Here is a 6,119-nt window from a genome sequence, read left to right as displayed (position 1 = left end):
AGACGTCATGACCAAATGAGCCTGTAAAACAGAATTTATTGTGGAAGTCATCAAACTTAAATAAAGCCAGATATTCGGGATTTATGCTTAGAACAGCAATTAGACAAAATTACCCACCAGACTATCTTGCTCATGTTTCAGAAAGTCAGACGGTTCAGCTATATCAGGGTGTGTCATCGAATGTTGAGCACTTAAGCTGTGACTCACTGTGACAAGACAGAACAGCCATTTAAATACAAGAACAACGGAGGTTTAAACATGCTGTTGTCTATTTTCATAGTTTTTTTTTTCCTATCTTGAAAACATTTCTCCACAGTTTACGATATTTACCTCATCAAATCCCTTCCTCTAATGTATCTCTGGGAACTCAACTGCATGAACAGTGTTAATACTCAGGACTTTGTGTGTCATCTTCAGGACGTCATTCACTTCGTTTCAGGCAACACCATGATTTTAGCTCATTTTCTAATCAAAATAAGAAAATGCCGTTTCTGAGTACATTAGAATGTTAAAAATAAGCAAAAACAAAAGGTATCGACGTATAACACAATGAGCTCTTATAAAAAAATGATGTTAGCAGCGATGGAGATACAGTGAGCCCTTGAATCATAAATGTGTTCAATGAAAAGAAGAAAAGAAAATGCAAAAAAACCTCAATTACAACCCTGTCCTGCCAGTTTTCCTCACTAAATGCCTTCTTTGCCTTCATTGCCTTGCTGTTTTCACTCCCTCATTTTTGCTGCCTCACTTTCTCTCCACCACCCCCTTCATTCCTTCTGTCAGTGTCTCTCTCTCCCTCCTTCTCTCTCTCTCACTTCTCTCATAAGCAGACAGGCAAAGACAGAGAGACTGTTGTTGTGCTTGCAGTCTGACACTATCAGCTCATAAATCCCTGTCAACAGCTTGTATGCCTCCTCTCCACTCCTCCCTCCCCTTCTCCATTCCTTCCTTCACTCAGTGGTGAAGAAACCCGGTGACCTGCTGGTGGAGGTTAGTCTGGCATACATTGACAAACAGATAGACAGATCAGTCTGCCCATTCTACTTTTCTACTTTTTTTTTTTGCAGGTTATAAATAGTTTTGGTTAATATGTTTTAAACCGAGATTCCAAATCCATACTAAGGTCTATATTTTTATCAAATTTAATGACAAAGATTAAGTCAGTGATTGGCCCATACCCTTCAGCTTCTCCTGAGATAGCTAGCTATGGATCTTTACGTCTAATAATAATTCTCATCTTCTCTGTTTTGGCCCTTATTCAAACAGGGGCTGTTCCTTTATCTAAAATGGAATGATATGCATGCTTTTTTCTAACACATTTAAAAGCTAAATGCTTTACCTTCAATCAACTACAGAGGCAACCAAATCCCTAAAGCTTGTGGTCTTGATACTAATTCAGCTGTTTAGAAATGGGCAGTTGCTTTTACTGAACACTTAATTTGAATTTATATAATAATAAAAACAAACTGAGTACTTTAAATTAATGAAAAATAAAGCAATAAATGGCATTCCAATTGCTGCAGTCTGTCTTGTCTTTCTATTGGGGGCATAAAAAGATACTTTTTGGGGAGAGCTTATAAAATAGTCAGAAAACTCATCAGCTAGGAGTTAAAAAGTCATAAGAGTTTCATTTTCAAAAGGTTTTCACCATCTTTTGATGAAAGTTACATTTAAAGGCCAAATTATAAGATGTTTATATTTGCAGACCATAACCTGTAGGAGCTGTCACTCGTCCACCATGTTTTTTTGCAGGAAACTACTTGTATATTTACAAACTTTTCTAGGTGAGTGGTGGTGGGAAAAACAGGCCATTTGGACATCAGTGGGGTTGGGAGACCTGTGATAAAGCAACATCTAATTTATTGAGTGATAAATTAAGCAAAAACAAAACGTAAAACACACACAAAAAAAATCATACATCAGCAGGAGGCGGTAATCATTCAGGAAAACTTACTATGCAACCAGATTGAGCTTTTGGTGTATATATTTAAAACATGTCGTATAATGTGACTATGTCTCTACAAGTCACACTTCTAACCCTCCATCTAAATCCAGACTTGGAAACTGCTATTAAGACCAAAAACCTTTACTTAGCAAGTTAGAGAGGCTTTTGTTTCAGAGAACTAAACAATCTAAGAAACGAAGCACAGGGTGATTAAGTGATTGAGGATGGGTGTTATATTTTAGTATAGTGAACTACTTTATTCTAATAAAAGTAATCCTATGCTCAAAGGTGGTTAATTTGCAATTTTGGTACAAATGGATAAACATCTCCTGCTCATTTTGCAGCTAGTAGTTACCACTATTTAATGAGTGGGTTTCAAGTGAGGGCATTGGGTAGCAGTGCCCTACTTTGCAATAATAGATTCAAGAACATTGCATACTTTATTGCCGAAGTATCTCAAAGCACTTGGAATACTTGCTGCATTTATTGAAGGTTAGGTATAGGACTAGCTGGTTGGTTCTGAATACTCTCCAGTTATATTTACAAAGTCCTTAATGTCAGTAGCCCTGCCTGTACACAGCAGGCTGACCAAGTCACATGACTTATGCTACCTCATAAAGAGCCAAAGACGATGTCTGCGAAGAAAAGTTTAAGAGTGAAGATGAAACAATATGAACTCTGTGAGCATAAAGACATTGTAATACTGGGACTTTAGTGGGTGGTGTGGCTACAGAGGCTCAGAAGGGGTTGGTATCAAATCTAGAATAAATTGAATAGCTTCTAAAACACAACCCAGAGTCTAAATTTTGTTGTTTGCCACTGCTTCGTTTCTGCAACATTTTTCATCTGACGTGTGTTACATCCTATCTCATAAGCTTCTTTGAAGGGCATTTTAGTCAAAGTACAGTAGCACACTGGCATAAGGCAAACCCTTATAAGACACTGAATAATCTCACAGAAAGTATTTAACTTCTCAAATAACTCTAATGCTATCTGTGCTTGTGTTTTAGAGAGAAAGTAACATGTCTTTGGTTCAACTAAAAAGAGGATTGTTGTTTTTATTTACTCCGACTTTAAAGCTCATTGCGTTAATTTGAAGTCCTATTCATATTCACCTTGCCAAATATGGTATTTTTAACTTTGGAAGCATTTTACATAGGTGGAACTTTAAACATCAGACAATTGACGGGTGAAGTTTTTCTGATTCCTCCACCTCTGTGTCCCTCCCTTCTCTTCCTCCCTGTCTTGTCTGTCTTACCCTCCGGCAGTGTTTCTGGCAGACAGTCGTCACTCACGTGGGCTTCCTGTTGTAAGAGGTAAACACCTGGGTAATGAGGTCATGCAACACAAAAACCCTCCCAACAAAAACCACTCAGTGAAACTTCAGTGCATACAACAGACTCATAATCAGGTCGTACAGCCAAATACGGTAGGCCCGGATACAAAGTCACAAACTGAGAGGCAGATCTTGCTAAACAAGCATCGACATGAATGCACACAAACACATAAAGCTGTTCATGCATATGGTTGACACAGACTGCTAAGCAATGAGCCAAACAGTCTGGGTAAACCTCTAAACAGGGGCTTGGTAAATTTTAAAACACATATAGCACTGAGCTGAAGTGAAGGCGAAATAACAGAGGTGAAATATCCTCTTTCTCTTTATCAGTCCTTAATCTCCATTACCAATGTATAGAAACAAACCTCCTCCAATGTCGGGTGTTTCTGCATTTTAAAAATTCCCAATATACTACAGAGCAAGTAAGAAGGTAAAATATAAAGCCCCAAGCCATTTGTGTGACTGCAAAGGGTCCCGTTAATGTGGGGAAATTATTAAGATGTTCCTGCTCTTGTACCTTGCTGTCCAAAGACCTGCCTGTGGTGCCTATGCTCAGAGTTTCATGACATAAATGTCGTCACAATTTCAGCCTCAGGAAAAATTGAGGAGGTGGAGGGGAGGGGTGCAGGGGCATACATGTGGCTGTCAGTAACAAAGACATGTCAGCTCTGAATGATTAGCTGTGGAAACACCGAGAGAAGCACTGTGCTTTTATGTGTGATAAGAAGACAGCGGGTTCATGTTATTTTTTTGCTTGCTCAACATCTTTTTGATAAATTGCTTGTACTTTTACTCTGACAGTTTTTCTAGAACATAAGGTCAAAGCAGAGTTTCTGTTTATTGTGGATCACTGACCAACCTCTTAGCCTTATGTACATAGCCCCTATGTCCTGATAAAGCATTTCGTGTTAGTGGTTACCTAGGAAAAGTTAGGAAAATAGCAGCCCATAATGTCATCTAATAGAGGAGCCTTACATTACGACCGAATACAGAAACATTAATGAGGAAGACTTTTTCAAATTTAACAGGTATTAGTGTATTTTAAAACAAAAAAAGACACAAGGCTCACAACATTGCAAAGTTTAAAGTCACTGTTTGCGCAATTGTACTGTTCTTCAATCAAAATAATTTTTTGGTAAAAAAAAAAAAAAAAAAATGGACATTATATTACGGAAAAAGAGGAATAAATGTCTAAAGATGTATTTTCTTTTATTATTTTCCAAAAGCTACACAAGTGGGAAGTTTAGAGCTGACTAGATATGTTCTTCTTGCTTTTCTTTTTTTTATGAATAAAGTAGAGAGCAGGCAAAGGCAATGCCCAACAAGAAAAATGTCAGCTTTAAAATGGTTGGCGTTTCTGTTTACAGAATATTTTATAAGTTATTTCCTTTTTTTTTAGAGTATGACATATTTGGAAACCTTCCAAGTTCTTCTTATACACAATAAAGTGTACCATCTCTACCTGAAGGTTGCATGAGCAGCTGTTGGGAAGATTTCCCTTGTATTTGTAAAGATATATAAAAAAAAGAGTTATTATTTTTTCTTATATTTCTAATATAGCAATAATGGATACATTGCCATTTTTTTCAGATCATTAAGCAATACTTGTATACCTTGTACCCTAAAGAAATACTGTATTTGAACAACTATTTTAGAAATCGGAGTTAAAAAGGCTCCTTGTTAAATCATAAATTAATGTGAATATATATCCACATATTTGAAAAACTGAGTCTGTTTAACTAGTGTTCTGGTTCAGGACTGATATCTATGTGTCCTTTACTACTGGGTTTTCCAACCATGTTGCTTATGTACACCTGCCCGGCATGTTTTATAACTGTCTCTGATCCTACACACAATCAAATAATTGCATGACCTTTTCAGGAGTCATCAAGTTCTGCATAAGGCTGTTAATTAAACATTTGTGTGGCATCAAGTAAAAACCTAAAAAATAAAGAACAATTGGACTTGAGGAGTTTGACTGGGAACAACTGCAAAAACATTTACATACGAGCTGTATGGTAACACAAAGTATAGAAAAAGGACGAAAAAAGGGTCAAAATCATTTCAGCTTTTGAGCATTTGTGCTAACTAAAGAACCTAAAGGAGTTCAGAAATGAAATTTTTACTCATTCTAACTAGAGGTTAGCATTTGCATGATTGGACCTGGCAACAAACAGATATGAAAGACAGCAGGCTAGAGCAAATGTGCCACTACTGGCCAGGAGGAATAAAACTTGTAGCTATTTCATTAACAACCAGTTTCTTTAAAATCACGGAGTACTGTATAAGTAATGAAGCATTCAGACTATAACAAAGCTTGAGTAGACTACAGAAAAATTAGGCAAAACTACAATAGTACCAATGATGTTGTTATTTTCATTGTCTTATTTTGTAATGGTAAAGTCAACCAGCCTAATTAGCATCTCCACATTTGATCAGCTCATCTTTAATAGCATAGTAATCTATTTTAAGCACTATATTAGGTCCCTTTTTGCATTTTAAGCATTTCATCATGCTCTATGAGTGATTAAAAATGACAGCTGGAATTTCCTTAATAAACTTAGTTGCTAATTTGATGGGGTGCAGTAAGTGGGTGGATAAAGTTGGGTGATATGTAATAATTTTCTTACCGATATCCATCAGTCCAACAAATGGCGATGGACGATATATTTGTGCCGCCTATTTATGGGCAAAGACAAGCAATCCCTCAGAGAGCATCTTCTGTACCGCTTGTAATATTGGTAACCACCTGCGCAAACTGCTAAAAGCAAATATGTCATGGTGGGTTACTATAGTTACGCCCAAGATGCAGAACACATACACAGGAAACTGGGT

The sequence above is a fragment of the Cyprinodon variegatus genome, unplaced genomic scaffold (genome assembly GCF_000732505.1).
Source record: "Cyprinodon variegatus isolate N-32 unplaced genomic scaffold, C_variegatus-1.0 Scaffold297, whole genome shotgun sequence".
Lineage (NCBI taxonomy): Eukaryota > Metazoa > Chordata > Actinopteri > Cyprinodontiformes > Cyprinodontidae > Cyprinodon > Cyprinodon variegatus.
The sequence above is the reverse complement of the archived record's forward strand: the minus strand, read 5'-3'. Positions refer to the sequence as shown.